At 45.4% G+C, this 21,014-nt stretch overlaps 1 protein-coding gene across 1 annotated transcript in view; it reads right to left on the bottom strand.

Annotated features, from left to right (window-relative positions):
• The window catches only part of CSMD2 (CUB and Sushi multiple domains 2), a 689,877-nt gene that overhangs the window by 564,456 nt on the left and 104,407 nt on the right, over positions 1-21,014 (bottom strand). The gene's annotated exons all lie outside the window — the stretch shown is intronic.

Below are 21,014 nucleotides of genomic sequence, written 5' to 3'. Positions count from 1 at the left end.
CTCCTCCTCCAGTTTCTTCTCCTGATGTACCCAAACAGGATCCTATGTGCCCTTCCTAGAACAGACTCCCTCCACCCATGTCCTCCACCTGCATCTTATCTATAGATAAACTGTAGCCTCCTCCTGCTGCTGCTGCTGCTGCTGCTAAGTCGCTTCAGTTGTGTCCGACTCTGTGTGACCCCATAGACGGCAGCCCACCAGGCTCCCCCGTCCCTGGGATTCTCCAGGCAAGAACACTGGAGTGGGTTGCCATTTCCTTCTCCAATGCATGAAAGTGAAAAGTGAAAGTGAAGTCGCTCAGTTGTGTCCGACCCTCAATGACCCCTTGGACTGCAGCCTTCCAGGCTCCTCCATTCATGGGATTTTCCAGGCAAGAGAAGTGGAGTGGGTTGCCATTCCTTCTCCAATGCATATATGCATGCGTGCTAAGTCGCTTCAGTTGTGTCCAACTCTGTGTGACCCCATGGACAGCAGCCCACCAGGCTCCTCTGTCCACGGGATTCTCCAGGCAAGAATAGTGGAGTGGGTTGCCATTTCCTTCTCCAAAATAATATTCTGAGCCATGTCCTTCGAGCTCTTTTTGCAGATACTGAAATACCCACCAGGTGGAAGAAGTTAACTGTATGCAGCCTACGGCACATAGATCCCCAGACTGATTGGAAACAGAAGCTTGATGATGCTGAGTCCCAGTGACCTCACCACCAACCAATCAGAAGAATGTTCACTGATCATTTACTCACAACCTGCCTCCATCACCCTATCTTTAAAAGCCTTTTGCCGAAAGCCTTCGGGGGGTTGGGGCTTTTTACGCACTAGCAGCCTGGGCTCCTTGCTTGGTGTCCTACAACAAACCACAGCCTGGTGTCAGTGGTATTACTACACATGGGCACCAGATCCAAGTTTGCTTCAGTAACACTGAACTTTCAGTAACTCCTCCCTTTCTGGCTGGGGTCCTTTGAGGCTCTGAGTAGACTTTGCCACAAATTTACAATGAATGATCACCAACAGACAGTATTTATTTATTCACATACAGAGGAAAATATATCCAACTCTAAGTAGCAGAATGTGGATCCTTCTTACCCTAGACTTTATCCTTTAAAAGGAATAGGTCTACTGCTTTTATAGAAATGATAAGTGCTTATTATTTTTAAAAGATGAAAGCAAAAAATAAAAACCCAATGCAATCTAGAAATAATCATTCTTGACAGTTGACACACAAAGAGATGGAAGGATCAGTAGTTCAGATCATATTCAATGAAATAATTTCATACAAATAGGATCATATTGTACATGCTTTTAAAATTAAAATGCGTAATTTTTTCCCCACTAGTTAAGTGAAGAAAAAGAAATAGAGGTGAAACGAAAGGAATTGTTGAATCTGAAATAGCATGCTTTCAGCACAAGAGAGTCATCTTTGAAAGATTCTTCTAACGTTAAAAAGATAAAACAATGAAGCCTTCACTGAACATTTGGGGACATATTTTAGGGAAGAAGTCTGCTTCCAGGCATCCACACAGGTTGGCCCCCACAGGTGATGAGATTGTGCACAAAGGTGGCGGTGGGGTGGCCAGGCTCCTGTCCACCTTTGTCTTTTATTCTCTACCTGAGGCTCACCTGCACACCCAGAAGGGCTCAGGGAGGAATTCAAGGCATAGCTTTACCTCCATTTTCAAGTAGTAAGGGATATCTGTCGTGCCCCCTGGTTCAGCCCTGTTCCTCCCATTGTTATAATATCTGGACACCCAGATGTCCCCTGAAAGGCATGGGTATTGAGTTCAACCAAATTAAATCAGATGTTTGTAACACCCACCATGAAAAGCCCCATGCAGGGTGAATCCCTTGTATTTCCCACCATCCTAATCTTATAGGATTCAGGTTAACACAGAATAAATTGAAGGAAAAGAGAAGGCAAAGTCATCAAACTAAAATGGGAGACCAAATACGTTTCAAGGTCATCTTCTTTTCAGGTATACAAACACCCAGCAAAGAGTCTCTCCATCATCCCATATTCTCTCCCCATCCCTGCCCCTGTCTTTCTGTCTCTATGTCCCCCATTTTCTCAAAGGCAAAAAAATTCATATGTCAAATAATGAAGCCATACACATTAGAAGAAAACAATTGTTTAATCTGCTTACTGAGGAAGGTCTTTCTGAGTATGGTTAGAGAACTCCATTGGCTTCTATCCACCCATCATTCTTTGAGAGAGCTGTCAGTGCATTGGGTTCCCACAGGTACCCTACCCACTCACTAGCCACAGAACTGGGCAAATGACCAATCACGGCAAATCCTTCATCTTTATGGAGTGGTTCAAGGCATAGGGAAGAAGGAGGAGGGCACCTAACCCAAGCAGAGTCGTTCTGAGTCCTTCCATGGGATGTGATATACAGACTTCAAGTGTCCTTTATCTGGGGGTTCTAAATCATTAGATTGTCAGCTCAAGACTGTCATCAGTCCTTTGCGTCATTACACAGGCACTATCTGCTGTAGAGAAAATTATGTCTCATGCAGATGTAGACAAAGCAGAACAGAGAGAAGAGGGACAGAGTCCTGATGATGCATCGTGGAGACCCTTCACGCAGCCGTGCAGAATGACCCCCTTCTACATGAACCAACACTCTTTATTCGTTCCTTTTCTTTTTCCTTTTTCCTTTTTCTTTCTTTCTTCTTTTTTTTGCTCAAGTTAGTTTGATTTGGGTTCTATCTCTTGAAATTGATTGAATACTGCTGGATATAGCATGAAACCTCACATGCCTTAAAGGAAAATACTGATTGATTTAATTACATGAAAATTCAAAGCATGCATGTGAAGCAAAAAAAAAAACAAAACTGTAAAAAAAACATAAGTGCAAATTTGGAAGACTGCATATAATATATATAACAGGAATTGGTTTAGTATTCATAATTGATAAAGAATACTAACAAATCAATATGAAAAAGAAATAGGGAAGGAAGGAAAGAGCAAAGGATATACACAGAAAGAGAAAGATGCTCCACCTAAATAATATAAAAAATAAGAAAACTCAATCAAAAAGCCTCATTTTTCATCTATCATGTTGGCAAATGTTGAGGAAACGGAGCCTATAGTTATCAAAATGATAATAAGAAAATACCACAAATTACACACATACATTTGACAAATTGTATGAAATGGACCAGTTCCTTGAAAAGCACAAACTACCACAGCTTTTCAACATGAAATAAATCATTTGAATAGCCCTATGGCTATAAAGGAAATTGAATTAGTCATTTAAAAATTCCCCCAAAGGAAATACCCAGACCCAGAAGGTTTCAATAGAGAACTCTACCAAATGCATCAAGAACTTACACCAATTCTATACCATGTCTTCCAGAAAAGAGAAAGAAGGAGCACTTCCAAACTCATTTTATGAGGCAAATATTACCCTGATACCAAAACCAAAGGTAGTGCAAATAAAGAAGGCTAAAGACTAATATCCCACAGAATATAAACACAAAATGCCTTAACAAAACATTAGCAAAGAGAATTCAGCAACACACAAAATAATTATACACTGTAACCAAGTGGGGTTTAATTCCAAGGACATGAGGCTGGTTCAATTTCTGAAAATCAATGCAATTCACTATATTAACAGGCCAAAAGTAGAAAAATCACATGATCATATCAACAATGAAGAGAAAGCACTTGGCAAAATTCAACACTCATCCATAGTTTTAAAAAAGTCTTTTACAGACTCACAGAGTACAGTCATGTGGTTGCCAAGGGGAGAAGGTATAAATTCAGAGGTTGGGGTTAACACATACACACTACTATATGTAAAATAGATAATCAACAAGGACCTAGTGTATAGCACACAGAACTCTACTCAATGCTCTGAATAACCTATATGGGAAAAGAATATAAAAAAGGATAGATACATGAATAGTGGTGGTGGTTTAGTCACTAAGTGGTGTCGGACTTTTGAGATCACACGGACTGTAGTCTACTAGGCACCTCTGTCCATGGGATTTCATAGACAAGAATACTGGAGTGAGTTGCCATTTCCTTCTCCAAGGATCTTCTCAACCCAATGATTGAACCCAGGTCTCCTGCATTGCAGACAGATTCTTTACCACTGAGCCATAAGGGAAGCCCTCAGACACGTAAGTATGTATAACTAAATCACTTCCTGTACACCTGAAACTAACACAACACTGCTAATCAATTATTCAGTTCAGTTCAGTTCAGTCACTCAGTCATGCCCAACTCCTTGTGACCCCATGGACTGCAGCACACCAGGCCTCCCTGTCCATCACCAACTCCCGGAGTTTACTCAAACTGGTCCATTGAGTTGGTGATGCCATCCAACCGTCTCATCCTCTGTCATCCCCTTCTCCTCCCACTTTTAATCATTCCTAGCATCAGGGTCTTTTCCAGTGAGTCAGTTCTTTGCATCAGGTGGCCAAAGTATTGGAGTTTCAGCTTCAACATCAGTCCTTCCAATGAATATTCAGGACTGATTTCCTTTAGGATGGACTGGTTGGATCTCCTTGCAGTCCAAGGGACTCTCAAGAGTCTTCTCCAACACCACAGTTTAAAACCATCAATTCTTTGGCACTCAGCTTTCTTTACAGTCCAACTCTCACATCCATAAATGACTACTGGAAAAACCAGTCTTGACTAGACCTTTGTTGGCAAAGTAATATCTCTGCTTTTTAATATGCTGTCCAGGTTGGTCATAACTTATCTTCCAAGGACCAAGCGTCTTTTAATTTCATGGCTGCAGTCACCACCTGCAGTGATTTTGGAGCCCCAAAATATAAAGTCTGTCACTATTTGCCCATCTATCTGCCATGAAGTGATGGGACCAGATGCCATGATCTTCGTTTTCTGAATGTTGAGTTTTAAGCCAACTTTTTTACTTTCCTCTTTCACCTTCATCAAGAGGCTCTTTAGTTCTTTGCTTTCTGCCATAAGGGTGGTGTCATCTACGTATCTGAGGTTATTGATATTTCTCCCGGCAATCTTGATTCCAGCTTGTGCTTCATCCAACCCAGTGTTTCTTATAATGTACTCTGCATAAGAGTTAAATAAGCAGGGTGACAATATACAGCCTTGACGTACTCCTTTTCCTATTTGGAACCAGTCTGTTGTTTCATGTCCAGTTCTAACTGTTGCTTCCTGACCTGCATTTAGATTTCTCAAGAGGCAGGTCAGGTGGTCTAGTATTCCCATCTCTTAAGAATTTTCCACAGTTTGTGGTGATCCACACAGTCAAAGGCTTTGGCATAGTCATTCCAATATAAAATTAAAAAAAAAGAAAAGAAACTTTCATAAAACTATGGATAGAAGGAAACTTTCTGACTTGATAAAGAGCATCTCCAAAAATCCTATAGCTAACATCACACTTAATGGTGAAAGACTGAACGTTTTTCTCCTAAGACTGAGAACTAGGCAAGGATCTAACAATCCAATTGGAAAATTGGCAAAAGACACGAAAAGACATTTCACTGAGAGGATACATGGATGGGAAATAAGCACGTGAAAAATGTTCAACATCATTAGCCATTGCTAAGTCACTTCAGTCGTGTCTGACTCTGTGTGACCCCATAGACACAGCAGCCCGCCAGGCTCCCCCGTCCCTGGGGTTCTCCAGGCAAGAACACTGGAGTGGGGTGCCATTGCCTTCTCCAATGCCTGAAAGTGAAAAGTGAAAGTGACGTTGCTCAGTCATGTCTGACTCCTAGCGACCCCAGGGACTGCAGCCTACCAGGCTCCTCCATCCATGGGATTTTCCAGACAAGAGTACTGCAGTGGGGCGCCACTGCCTTCTCCCATTAGCCATTAGGGAAAGGGAAATCAAGACCATGATGAGATATTACTATACACCATTAGAACAGATAAAAATAAGGACAGTGACAACACCAAAGGTCAACAACGATGCAAAGCAACTGGGTCTTTCGTACACTGCTGCCAGGATGTAAAATGGTGCTAATATTCTGGAAAATAGACAATTTCTGTTTTAAAACTACTACACATATACTAGTCATACAACTCAGCAATCACAACCGTGGGCGTTTGTCCCAGAGAAATGAAAACTGGTGTCCACATGAAAACCTGCGTATGATTATTCAGAGCAGCTTTGCTTGTTTGTTTTTGTAATAGCCCCCAGCAGAAAACAACCAAAAACGTCCCATGAAGTGAAAGTGAGGTCATTCAGTTGTATCCAACTCTGAAACCCCATGGACTGTAGTCTGCCAGGCTCTTCCATACATGGGATTTTCCAGGCAAGGATACTGGAGTGGGTTTCCATTTCCTTCTCCAGGGAATCTTCCCAACCCAGGGATTGAACCAGGTCTCCTGTACTGCAGGCAGACTTTACCATCTGAGCCACCAGGGAAGCCCAAAAATGTCCTATAATAGGCGAATAATTAAACCAACTGCAGTACATCCATGCCATAGAATACTTGTTGTTCAGTCGCTCAGGCATGTCCAACTCTTTGTGACCCCAAGGACTGCAGCACGCCAGGCTTCCCTGTCCCTCACTATGTCCTGGAGTTTGCCCAAGTTCATGTCCACTGAATCAGTGATGCTATCAAACCACGGAATACTACTCACTGATAAAAACAAATGGACTGTTTATGCATATGACTGGGGTGGATCTCTGGGGCATTATGCTTAGTGAAAGAAGAAAAGCTTATCTCAAAAGATGATGCAGCAGATGATTCCACTTATATCAACATAACATTTTGGAAATGACATTAAAGATATGGAAAATGGGTGAGTGGTTGCCAGGGGTTAGGGATGGGGAGCGGGGTGGTTATAAAGGAGTAGCACGAGGGAGATCGTTGTGGCAACAATTCTGCATCTTGATTGCACTGGTGGTGACGAGCGTGATAACATGACGCACAAGTACACACACACATTGCACCAACATGTGCTTCCCAGTTTTGAGATTGTAGTACCCCCACTTTAGATGTGCCCATTGGGAGAACCTGGGAGAAGCGTCCATGGAACATCTCTCTATCATCTTTGCAACTTCCTGTGAATCTATAATTACCTCAAAATTAAAAGTTTTTAAAAATCAGATATGTAGCTCACACCATATTTTTATTGGCCAGTCTACTTAGTTGGCCAATAAAACCTTGACCTGCTACTTGGTCCTCAGTGGGATCCTCCCTTCAGCTACCTCCTGTTCATTCCAACCCCTACACTGTCCCTGCCCACCCCCGCCCACCAGCAAACATACTCACCTGCACCTCTGGCTGGGTCCTCGCTGGAAACGGGCTGACCACCAGAAGCACAGCCCTCTGGCCCCCCAGGCTGCCACTCTCTCGTTCACGGGCTTCCCACGGACTTGCCCACGCACCTTCTCCACCCCCGGATGTTTGTAAATGATGTTGCCAGACTGCTGCTCCCAAAGGACCCTGCTATCGAAACACCAAAACATCTCCAAAGAGGTCAGACCTCTGTCTGGATCTGACCCTCAGGAGCTGGCCCTCTTTATCTCTGCCTCCAAGTGGGCCCAGTTCACAGCACCTGCAACTTGCCTCCCATCACGTGTACCAGAATTATGCCTCAGGTGCTCTTCCCAGACCCTCGACGACACTCAGCTTCACGGAGAAGTCTCACATCTCACCACGGCTTCTCCCCTGAAGTCGTCTCTGGAAATGACATCCTCCCCACTGAGCAGAACGTGTTGATTTTATTCCCCTGGCTCGTTCCATGTTTTTGAGCTGCCGTTAAAGATGCCTAGACCCTAGTTTCTTATACTATATTGACACAAGCTGCGGAGAGCTAACGTACATTGTCAACAAACAATTACAGTTTTATCACTTGCAATATATGGAATTGAACCTCCTAGGCATTTTCTCTAATCAGATATTTACCACTGTTCTGCTCTTTCCCAGGCTTGGGAGATAAATTCTAAGATGGAGAGTTCCTCCGTGGCACTAAAGCTGGAGGGGGTGGGAACTCAAGTCTCCCCACCTGGAGACCTGAATCATCATGCTTCTGCCCCACCGCCTGCTTCTCCCTCACCTGCTTCTTATCACTGAATCGATTTCAGACGAGCTGGCGACCCCGTAAGTCAGGAGGAGTTATCACGTTGCATGTCGGAATAAGCAAATAAAACTTTCAGACTTGCGCATCTTTTATCTGACAAGTCTAAATACTATATTGAAAGGAGTGAGGTATTGTTCAGTAGTCCAATCCAGACTTATTAGAGAAATGGAGTACAGTGATGGCAAGAAGGGCAACAGGCTCCTACTGCTATTGAGTATCTTCTTGTTGACTATCGAATGTGCAGAGAACAGCTTTTGCAAACAGGTGGCATGGCCATAGATGTAAACTAATACTCCTGTTTCACTTTATCAAGGCTTCTTGTCTTTCCCACTTCTTCATGAACCTTCTCTGGGCTTTTTTCTCCCTGCTCAGAGGAACCCAGAGTCTTGGAGACTGGTGACGCCATGACCCCAAATTTCTCACTGTCACAATTCAGAATCCATCAATGGCTTCCAACTGTCTTTACGACTAAGACTTCCATAAGGAGGCCCACAAGGCCTGTACCACTCAGTCCCTGCCCACTCTGCCTTATATCCTGCCTGGCTCCAGTCTACTTTGGTCAAGGGAAGGGGCAGCTGTACACAGAGGACAGGCAATAAAGGGTACATTTCGTGTTCAGAACTTGAAAACAATAATAAAGCAGACTTGAAAAGCCCATTTACTATCCCATGAGTCTGCACTCCCATGTCAGTGATAAGATCCTTTTCCACACCTCTCTGCCTGATACACTGCTGGCTTCCATCCCATCATATTGGTCAACCCATCATCTTTAGGGCCAGGCTGCAGTCCATGGGGTCGCTAAGAGTTGGACATGACTGAGCGACTTCACTCTCACTTTTCACTTTCCTGCATTGGAGAAGGCAATGGCAACCCACTCCAGTGTTCTTGCCTGGAGAATCCCAGGGACGGGGGAGCCTGGTGGGCTGCCGTCTATAGGGTCCGACAGAGTCAGACACGACTGGAGCGACTTAGCAGCAGCAGCAGCAGCAGTGCATGTTATTTCCTTTTTAGAACACTTTCTCACACCTCCTCCACCTATTTGTCTGATTAACCCCACTGGTGTCGCCAAAGATGCGTGGGTAGCAGCGGAGTGTGCTGTTTCATGGAAGGAGTCTGGAGGAACCTGGGTTCCTTTGGGCAAGTCCCCCTTCCTTTTTCCCCTGCTGCAGTGAACTTGTCCCAGTCAGCCAGGGTCTCTGAGTGACTCCCCAAGCAGGGAGCCCCTGCAAATTTTTTTTGCGTGCATTGTGTTGGCCAAAAAGTTCATTCCAATTTTGCCATAAGAGCTTGTGGAAGGAATGAACTTTTTGGCCAACCCAATAGAAGAGCAAGAAAGAAACTTTTTGTGAGTTAAGCCTTTGAGATTTCAGGGTTGTTTGTTACCCTCAATGTTTCAAAATGTAGAGTTTTATTACTCTTCAGATATGGTGAGGGCAAAACTGTGGTGTTGGAGAAGACTCTTGAGAGTCCCTTGGACTGCAAGGAGATCCAACCAGTCCATTCTGAAGGAGATCAGCCCTGGGATTTCTTTGGAAGGAATGATGCTAAAGCTGAAACTCCAGTACTTTGGCCACCTCATTCGAAGAGTTGACTCACTGGAAAAGACTCTGATGCTGGGAGGGATTGGGGGCAGGAGGAGAAGGGGACAACAGAGGATGAGATGGCTGGATGGCATCACTGACACGATGGATGTGAGTCTAGGTGAACTCCGGGAGATGTTGAGGACAGGGAGGCCTGGCGTGCTGCGATTCATGGGGTCGCGAAGAGTCGGACACGACTGAGCGACTGAACTGAACTGAACTGAACTGAACAAATGAGGAGGCAATTGTCACTGGAAAGTTAGTTTGTTACAGTTCCCAAAGTTGCGGGAGGAAGCATGCCTTTTGCAACATAGGGCCATACCAGGAAGTGCCAGGGTGGGTGGGGATGTAGAAGGGACAGGAGCAAATCGTGAGCAAGGGCTTTTATCAAGGTTTTCATGGGGGAAGGAATGGGTGAGGCAGGGCGAGTGGGTGGCTGCTCTTAGTTGTCTGACACGTGACTCTGGGGTGATTAGCACACAGGATGGTGACTTAACATGGTGGCTTAACGGGTGAGAGCCTAGTAGAGCATGTGGGTGGGCTCTGGATTGGTTGATTTGCATATAAAAGGCTCACTCCCAGAAGAATAGTTCTCTACATTTTAGAATTAGCTAACCCCAAGAGGGGCCACCTCTCTTGGGTCAACAAAACCCCAAGATGTCAAAGCATCAAAAATATAAAAAATATTTGTATTATTTGTGTGATTAATACACATAGCCATACATGGCCCATGCTGACTATTACCTTTTTTATTTTCTTTGCTAGCATTCATCACAGTTCCAGGATTTCCCAGGTGGCGTAATTGGTAAAGAATCCACCTGCCATTGCAGGAGATGCAAGAGACATGGGTTGGATCCGTGGGTCAGGAAGATCCCCTGGATTACGAAATGGCAACCCATTCCAGTATTCCTGCCTGGAAAATTCCATGGAGAGAGGGGCTGGTGGGCTACAGTCCACGGGGTCGCAAAGAGTCAGATACCACTGAGCGCATGCACAGCACCCAGCACGGTGCTGTCATTAAAAAGCAGTTTCTAAGTAGATTTTATCAAGGCAGATGTTTTTTATTTTTTTGTGTGTGATTATTCTGTTCAGATCTCCAAGAAGACAGTGGCTATGTTTGCTTTGCCCATCCATGTCCAATCCCCTGCATATTTATTTTTGAATGAGTGAACGGAGGGTTATCTGTCACTTCCAGGGGAACCACATGGTGTCATAGCTCATCCTGCCACTGCCAGGACAGACAGCAGGACCGGGAGATGATAGGACATAGTTAAGAAACACTTACTGACTTTGGTGACCTCCCTACATATCCACAAACTGGAGTGAGACACAAGGAGAAACCAGCCTATTCTGAACATCTTCAGGAAGCAGGGAGGCTTTTAAAGGGGCTGTCAGTAAGAGGGGACAAAGGAAAGTACGGGGAGGGTGGAGAGGAAGCAGTGAGCCCGGTGGGAGGTGAGACCCCCGCTTGGACCCACACCCTCTGCACTCTGTGGCAGCTGAGGAGGGGGTAGATCCTGAGAAGGGAATGGCTCCATGGGGTACCGAGCAAGGCTGGACTGCCCACCAAAGGGCTGGTACTCCCCTATGCAGGTCAGCACGGATTCAGCTGAGGGGTGCTGTCCACCTGCAAGAAGCTCTGAGCAGATCAGCAGTGGCCAGTACGGTCTGAAGACCAGGGGGCCCTTGTGGAATACTGGGATCTGTGCATGACTTTGTGGTAACCCCAACATGGCTTAAATGGAACTTTTCACCTTCCTGAGTGGGGACTCTAGGTCAAATTTTTTTTTTTTAATGCAATGATGTGACACTTGTTTCACCCAAGGGAAGCATTTGCATACTCCTTTCTGTAAAAATAAATGATAATCTTCTAACTCCAGAAGGTGGTACCTGTGTTTGAGAAGGCTCTTAGCTAACTGACTACCAACTACTTAGGCTAGAGCCTCTGGGCCCTGAAATGCAAAGGTTGGAATAAGACCATAAAGGGAACCCTGTCAGGTGAGGAACAGTTGAAGGAAGTGCGCATGAAAAGTGAAAGAGAACTGGTCAGAATGAGAATAGTCTTCAAATCCTGGAAAGGCCATGCCTGACACATCACGTCCTCATGAAACGATGAGCCAGAACCAGAACCAGAACCAGAACCACCAGGACAGAGGCTCGGGGGTGGGGGCGACTTGGTCCACAAACAGAAGAACATGGGCAATCACGTATGCTTGGGGAGGAAATGGGCTGCCTCTCAAGGTTAATCCAATTTTAATTTCTCAGTTACTTACTCAGTGCCAATGGGTCTCAGATGCTGAACGTCAGAGGCGGGCCAGAGCCGTAGGCCAAGCTCACCAGGATATGGCTTTGCTTCTAGTGGTCGGAGGACCCATGGGGAAGATCAGAATGAAATTCTTATCTTCACGAACTCCAGGCTAAAGCCTTGGAATCCATTATTACAGAGAAGTGACTCCATTACTGGCATATGTGTAAATCCCAATCCCCAATGTCTAGAGAAACAGGTCAATCCTAAAGGAAATCAACCTTGAATACTCATTAGAAGGACTGATGCTGAAGCTGAAGCTCCAATATTTTGGCCACCTGATGCAAAGAGCTGACTCACTGAAAAAGACCCTGATGCTGGGAAATATTGAGGACAGGAAGAGAAGGGGGCAACAGAGGATGAGATGGTGGGAGGGCATCATCAGCTCAATGGACATGAGTCTGAGCAAACTCTGGGAGATAGTGAAGGTCAGGGAAGCCTGGCGTGCTGCAGACCATGGGGTCACAAAGAATTGGGAAATGACGTAGCGACTGAATGACAAGAGAAACAGGAGGATGGGAGAGATGAAGAGTAAGGATTTGTGCAAATGTCTTCCAAGCACACGGTGGCCTTCTGAGGATAGGGGACAATACAAGGAGTTGCCCCTGATGCGTATTGCTGTGTCTGGACCTCTAAACCTCGAGTGAAACCAGAGATCTGGTTAGCTCCCAGGGCATGATGACTGAGAGTGAGAGAGACAGACCATCCTTGGGTGATGGAGCTCAAGGCTTTGCCTTTGTAGTACTCTGTCTGCATCCACACGGGCCGTTACACTTCCCTTAAATGTGCCCCAGGGCCTTTGCATGCACTGCCCTTAGGGCTGTGACACTGCTCTCCCCCTGAGCCACTCAGGTCCACCACCTGACCTATCCATCTCCCACTGACTGCTGGGGTCTCTGTTTGAATGTTAGTTTCTCTAGGAAAGAGTTTTGGAACCTCTGATAAATGTTCTCCAAGAACAGAGTACTTCTTTATAATATGCATTCCAATCATAATGAATTGATTTTCTTATTGAGTTACTTAAGATGTATCTGTCTTTCCTTCTTGATAGGAAATGCCTTCCTAACTTCTCTGCATTACTAGCACAAATAAGGTGAACTACACCCCTCCCAAATTCATATGTTGAAACCTAACCACCTGTAGGTAACATGATGGTATCAGTTCGTGGGGTCTTTGGGAGGTAATTAGGAATCAAAGAGGTTGGGAGGGTGGACTCCTCTTGAATGGAATTAGTGCCCTTATGGGAGTCACAAGAAAGTTTGCCTCCTCTCTCTTCTCTCCATCCACCACGTGAGGATATGATGAGAAGGTGGAAGTCTGTAACCCAGAAGAGGGTTCCTCATTGGAGGGTCTGCAATATCAGATCTTTGTTGTGCTGGCAGCACCCAAGCATGGGAAATAAATCTCTGTTGTTTATAAGCCACCCAGTCTAAGGAGTTTTTGTTCTAGCAACCTGAGGTGATTAAGACAAATATGTAAAGAATGAATGAATGAATAACCATCAGAGAGTAGACAGAAAAGCCTTGACTGTTGTCCTGTGAAAGGCCAATCTACAAGGTTGGCCCTTGGCTGGGGTCTGGGAACATGGATTTCAGGAGGGTCCCCATCTTTCTCAGAACTGATAAAAGTGTCCTAAACTTTCTGTACAAACACAGTGGTTTCTACTGAACACCTGTTTTCCCTCTGAATCTGGAACTTCGACACATGCCAGGCAGAGGGTGCCCATGCAATCTGCCCCCAATAAAAACTCTGGGCACTGAGTCTCCAACTGAGCTTCAGTCTGTGTGTTTCCACTGGGAGAGGACCCTTGGAAGATTGTGCCTGGTTTCTCCCCCCAACCTTTATCCCATGAACAGTTTTCCTTTGCTGTTTTGCTCTGCATCCTTTCACTATAATAAATCATAGGCAGGAGTGTGACTATATGCTGAGTCCTCTGAGCCGTCCTAGTCAAACACTGAACCTAAGCTAAAAGAAGTGGTCATGGGGACGCCCAACACAGGGAGTGCTGAATGAACACAACCCAATTCTCCTGCAAAGTACAAAAACTAGATTATTCTCCAAAGGATATTCCAGGTGTTCAGTGGTTAAATAGAAATGGGAAATGCAGGATTAAACTAAGTGAAGCAAGAATTTTTCAGAAAATAGAAAAAAAAAGGTTTATGGGGGCTTTTAATAAGCTAATAGCTAATTTCCAAGGCAGGAACAGATTATATAACAGTTGCCCAATACATTCGATCATAAACCCTTTCATTCTTTTTTCTTAAAGAATTAATTTGAATTCTTTTTAAAATTAATTTAGCTACATCGGGTCTTAGTTGCAGCATGCAGGATCATATTTGCATCATGTGGAATCTTTCCGATGCCACGCATGGGCTCTCTAGTTGTGCCACATGGGCTCAGTAATTGTGCAGGTGATCCATGCACGTCTCTTCCTTGCAATCTTAAAGAGCCCAACTAATATAGAATTATTGGGGAATAAACAGTAAAGTAGCAAATTGGGCCTTTATTAAGTGGCTCTCATTTAAGGCACTTAGCACATCAAACAATGATATTTAAAAAAAGACATGGCAATTGACCTTGGGAATAAAAGAGTAAATGTAAGCAACATTTGTCACACTGACAGGCTTGGCAAACAGTGTTTTGATTTGCCAGCAGCCCTACTCCAGACAGCAGCCACTAGTTAGATACATAAACCATTAAGCTAAAAACAGAACTATCATTACAGGCATCATCCAGTAATTTTCAGGTAATTGATGGACATTAGTCATAATCACACTTAATACACAGACACACACAGACACCCCTACTGAAACATGTTCTCACTGATACCTTCTATTTGCATTTCATCAAGAGCTCCTAAAACTAGCAAACTTGGAAAAATTGGGCCTTCTCTGCTTTTAAGTATATGTGTGTGCTAAGTTGCTTCAGTCATTTCCGACTCTTTGTGGACCCTATGGTCTGTAGCCCTCCAGGCTCCTCTGTCCATGGGATTCTCCAGGCAAGAATACTGAAGTGGGTTGCTGTGCCCTCCTCCAGGGCATATTCTCGACCCAGGAATCAAACCTGTGTCTCTTATGTCTCCTGCATCGGCTGGCAGGTTCTTTACCACTCGTGCTACCTGGGAAGCCCACATACATGTATATGTGTATGTATATGTATATACAAGCACACATTTTTTTCTGAGTATCCTGTAGGTTGGGATTCCATGAAGCCTTCTGGGATATGAAATGCCCAGGGCAGCAGGTCATAGAGATCATGTTGCTGCTACACTGGATATAAGAGCACTGACTCTCCTGATCTCAGAAGTCCTGACACCCACAGTAACCAAAATTCTGTAGAGATGGTTCTTGTGCTGCCAAGATCTGGGGATCTTTGTAATAAACTCCCATTTCTGGGAGTGACCCAGCAGTAGTCAGATAGCTGTTGGAAAAGCCTAGCTTAAGTCCAAAGGCTCTTCTCTCAAGTGTTTCAGTCTCTCCAGAGAACATCCACTGGCTGTACAAACCTCTGTTTTCAGCTGCCCATGTCCATTTATTTTTGGAGGTCAGAATATCTGTCTTAAGTACATGGTTGGGTGGGAACAATGCTAGGCTTCTACTTCTTCATATATACTTTCTAGGAGGCATGCAGGCTGTAGAAGCAAGGTCTGGAGTCTTAACAGGCCCTCCTGCTGAGGTCTAAAATTAGGCTAGCAGCACGCTATATTGGAAATGCAAATCCTCTCAGTACAAATACTCGGTCAACACCCAGGAGCATTTCCCATAGGATTGTAGCTTCTGGTTCTGCAGCAGGGAATTCTGGGTATTCTCTTCCAGCTCTCTCCCAACAGTTCCCCAGTACAATCCATGGAATACTATCCTGTGTTATATTAATAGGTTTGCCTGCTGCTAAGCTGCTTCAGTCGTGTCCGACTCTGTGCGACCCCACAGACGGCAGCCCACCAGGCTCCCCGTCCCTGGGGTTCTCCGGGCAAGGACACTGGAGTGGGTTGCCATTTCCTTCTCCAATGCATGAAAGTGAAAAGTCAAAGTGAAGTCGCTCAGTCGTGTCCAACTCTTCGTGACCCCATGGACTGCAGCTCACCAGGCTCCTCCGTCCATGGGATTTTTCCAGGCAAGAGTACTGGAGTGGGGTGCCATCACCTTCTCCGAGGTTTGCCTGAGACATGTGCAAATAATTTTGGGAAATGCTACACTCAAAGCAGCACCATAGTGTGCCAAGGTACCCTGGGGTGCTGCAGGGGATTTACAGGCACACTGAGGGATATTTTAAATTTTCCAGGGACACTGTGATCCTCAGTATCTGTTGGACACACAAAGGATTAGCTGAAAGTAGTTACAGTTTCAACATGAAGCTACATTCAATTAAATGATATCATTTTTTTGCAGATGGGTGTTTGATGGTTGCTGTGATAGAAAGTAGGTACCGTGTGACAAACAGTATGGAATAGGGTGAGCTAGTGTCCAATCTCTTTTTTCTTAATTCATTTGGCTGCACCAGGTCTTAGTTGTAGCACGTGGGATCTAGTTCCCTGACCAGGGATTGAACCTGGGTCCCCTGCAGTGGGAGCATACAGTCTTAACCACTGGACCACCAGAGGAGTCCTGATAGTGTCCAACTGAGAAGTTCTGTAGAGACCAAGAAGTACACACAGTCCATTAATTACTTGCAGTTTTTTAAGGATGAAATAAAAGTATAATTTTTTTCTTTCAATTTATACTGATTATTTTTCAAAGAGCTACAGAGTTGTTAGGGTGTAAGTACTTATTCAGCTAGTCAGACCTTGCTACTTAACAGATGGAGCACAGTGGAAAAATTACTGAAGCATTTAATGGCTCCTCAAACTAAGAAGTGTTGGGATTCTGAGCATTACTGTAATAAAGGCTCTGAGAAGTCCTGCAGCAAGAAAAATAGAGTTGGCGCCCCACACTTCTCAGTCTAGCACACCAACGAATGGCCTTCTTTACAACATTAGCTTAGGAAATCTAGGTGGATATTACCTGAGATCATGATTGTATAAGTTCAAAAGAGAGACCAGAGTTTGAATTATTCCCACCATTAACACTGAAAAAGTATTGCTCCTCAATCATTCATTTAACAAACATTCACTGTGTGCCCTATTACATATCATGTACTATGCTTGGTTCTGAGGATAGATATTTATAAGACCTGGACCTGGCCCTCAAGCATTCACATTAATTTATCTGGAAGTTCAGCCACGCTCATCACCTTCATTACAGTCATCCATCCTGTGTATGGATGGGCACATATGCCTCTTGCCCCATTATTGCAAGAACCTCCTAACTGGTCTCCCCATTTCCCCCTTGTCCTCCTACAGATCATTCTCAACAGAGCAGCCAGCATGATTAAATCCAACTGTGTCCCTTCTCTGCTTAGAATTCTAAAAGTGTCCTAGTCTCACAACAACCTACAAGCCCTGGGCAGTCCTCTGCTACCACTACCCACTCCCACCCCATTACTTCTCTCTTTATCTCCAACTCGTCTCCCTCTGCTCAGCCGCTCCGGCCTAATGGGTCTTTACTGTTTCTCGAACACACTCTGGCAAAGTTTCTCAGGGCCTTTGCACGTGTTGCTCCTGTAACTTTCTCCAGCTATCCCATCTCTTCCCCCAACATGTGCAAGGCTGGTTTCCTCATCTTTTTCAAGTTTTTGTTCACTTTTACACTGAGGTTTGCAATGAACAAGCCATTTAAAATTGCAACCCTCCCCACCACCACTTCCTGGTTTCTGATGTCTGTGCTGTATTTTCTCTTCATAACACAAATCACCATCTGACACATATTTGATGAATCCTTGTTTATTAAATCCATCTTTCCACAACAGCATGTGAATTCCATGATGGCAGGGATTTTTATTCATTGGATTCCCTGGACTATACCCAGCATTAGAGAACAGCGCCATGTACTCAATAGGAGTTAATAACTAAGTTTATTGTTGCCGAAGACACAATGATAATGCAACACAGTAAGTGCAGCAATAGAGATGTGCCAGGGGATTTTGACACCACCAGCCTGAGCTGATGGAAAAGATAAATTATTAGCCAATCATGCAAAGGACATGGATGGTAGCGAGAGGACAGGAAGGTCATTGGAAGCAAAGAGGATGGCATGAGCGGAGGAAAAGATAACACCCAACTTCATGAGTAATTTATGAAATTGTTCTCCAACCAGTGCCAGAACAAACAGAGACAACCAGCTGTTCCTCCTTCACATCTTTGCCATGACTGCTTAATTACCAGTCTCCCCGAGAGAGGGGGTTTTTCTAGAGGCTGCTCAGGCACAGACTTTATTTGCTTCTATGGGATTCTGGAAAACCCTGACCCAGCCTGATCCTCCATGGCAGAGGTTGAAACATCCAACTTCAGGAGGTGGGTCAGGAGGGCATGGTGGGATGGATATGGGGAAGGGGACTTTGAGGAAGAGGGGCCATCGTGTTCCAGAAGACTTCTGCCTCTGTAGCTACCTCCTCCAAATCGGGCCAAGGACATCTTCTCTTTGGGAAGGGGAGCCATTCTCTTTCCATCAAGGCTGCTGCCCTCCAAGTCTGAAGGGCCTCAAGGGGCTCCATGGAGCAACTGGGATCTACCTAGTGCCTGAGATAGCACCATCTGAGAATAGGCATTATCTGCAAGTTCTATGCATTTCCTGTTCCTTGCACACCAGGGAGACGCAAACAATGGCTATTCAAATATAAGTGACCAGCCCAAGTGTCTCTCCCTGGAGATTCTCCATTCTGGGGACTTGTGCCTGCCTAGCCTCTGGTGGATGCTGAGGCCAGCTTGGGAAGAAAGCAGGCAGGGTCTTTGTGAGCTCTGGGTGCGTTGAGATGCTGAAAATATCTGCAAGAGGGCAGGGAGGTTGCACTTAGAGAATGGGTGGCCCGCCTGACCTGCTCCTGCACCACCGTGCTCTTCCTGTTGGCCACCAGAGCCGGCTCTGAGCCTGGCACCTGGTCTGCAGGGCCGGGATCTCCATATTAGAGACAGAACTTCCAGGGTGCCGCACCTGTGCCAGGAAGGACAACTATCATCATTACCAGCTGCTGCACACCCACCTCCAGCAGGTGACGGATAAGACCCTCTCCATCCCTGTGACTGACCTGGGCACTAAGGCCCCTTGGACATGGTCGAAGGCAGGGCCAGGCCCAGGCCACAGGGCCACAGCTGCTGTTTTCCCATGGTCCAGGTAACCAGGTGCACAGAAGCCTCCAGAACCATGGCCTTTGAGACGCAGTGCACAGACTCCCTTCCAAGCCAAAGGAGTGACAGGGTCTCTGCTCAGGCTGGGTCCCCAGGCCCAGCTGGACTGTGGAAACAAGGCAAGCAGGGCCCATAGCTGTGCCCCATGAAGCACAGCACTGAAGACCAGGTCACAGGTGATGGGTGATGGTGGCAGTGAACAGCAGGGGATCAACCTGAATTACCCATGCAAGAGAGAGATTGTAGTTGATAGCAGAACGTCCTTCCCTGTGTCCTCACCTGGGGAGACCCTAGAGGAAGGAGCCACAGGGGCAGTGAGCTTGGTCACCCGGAATTTTTTGCAGGGGGTTTGGGGCTCTGCCAGTATCTGTATGATTCTCTAACTCTATCTGCTTCCCAGGGCCACCCTGGGGCACAACTCCTAGGGGTGCCATTCATATGACACTCCACAGCCCTGGATTCAGAACTGCTTCCTTAACCCTGAATTCTGTCTCCTTATCTAGAGCATTAGACTCAGTCAACTGGCAGCTTGAACTTGGAACTAGGTTTTACCCCCCTGGATGCCATCTTTTTGGTCATCTTTGGTGCCACAATTTGCAAAGTGAAGATTGATCCAGAGAAATCCCTTAGTCCCCAAGATCCTGCCCAGGTCTATGGAGAGTGAGATGATACACAGGAAGTTGTAGGAACCTGGGGACAGCAGTAGGATGTAAGGGACTGGCGTGTGAAAGGGATGGAGGTGCCATGTCCAGAGAGGCTCCCGTCGGCCTCACCTCCCGTGTGATCACACCTTGTCATTATCCTTCATCCGCCACTCACTCTATTTTATCATATGCCTCAACGGCTTCTTGATATGTATTTATTTGTTGATTGCCTAACTTCCTCTGCTTGAATGTAAGTTAGAGTAGGACTTTGTCCATCTTGGTTGACTTTATGTGTTCAGGGCCCAGCACACAGCAGATGCTCAGTGAACACGTACAAAATGGAACAAACAGGTGAGGAGTTGCTGGTGTCAGACAAGCTAGAAAAAGTAAGTGACTCAGGACAATGAGGTGAATGGCAGCAAACACTTTTGACAGGTCTGGTGAGGGAGGGTCAGAGGGTCAAAGGATTGGCAAACAGTGCTGTGGTGGCTTTTCCCAGAGCAGTATGGTGGAATGGTCAGACTGAAACTGGGTTACAGTGGGGAAGCCATTACTAGCAAGGAAGAGGAGACACTGAGCCTAGACGGCTCTCTCAAGAAGAGGGATTGAAAGGAAGAAAGCTATTTTTAAACAAGAACCTTTTTTTTACCCCCTAATCAGAAGATGCTCATTTCCACCTTCCTCTCCTGCCCATCCCTTCCTGTGGCTCCTCTTAGGACACACACCATTAATCATCTCTCATTACTTTATTTTTTAATAGAATAAGCAAGTTCATGGGCCTTTGTTTCAGTCTAATAGTCATTCTCTTGGCAGGATAATAATTGATACCTTAAGTGACCTCATTAATCAGCAGGGACAATTAGAACAATGTAAGGGAAGACGAGTTGCCATGTCGCCTGCCTAAGAAAGATGGAAAGGTCCCCACTATCTCTAGGTCAGAATGGGACACCTCCATGGGTGACTAACTCCTCATTGCTCTACCTTCCTGGGTCCCTCCGAGCAAAGCAGAAACAAGAAATCACCAAGGAAGGTACACGGAGGCTCACAATGGGTCCCTTTCATTGCTGGGCTCTGCCATCCTTGAAATCCTCTTCCTGTCTTTCTTCCTTGGGGAAAACAGGTCTGCTCTGCTCTAGAGATTTCTGAAAAGGCCAATGAAAAATAAATCTTTCATAGATTAACTTCTAAAAATGTGGCAAGAAAGCATGCCACTTCAAGGCAACGTCTAAGGAACTTTTTGATACAG

The sequence above is a fragment of the Bos taurus genome, chromosome 3, assembly GCF_002263795.3.
Source record: "Bos taurus isolate L1 Dominette 01449 registration number 42190680 breed Hereford chromosome 3, ARS-UCD2.0, whole genome shotgun sequence".
Lineage (NCBI taxonomy): Eukaryota > Metazoa > Chordata > Mammalia > Artiodactyla > Bovidae > Bos > Bos taurus.
Note: the sequence above shows the minus strand (reverse complement) of the source record. Positions and strands in the feature narration are given on the sequence as shown.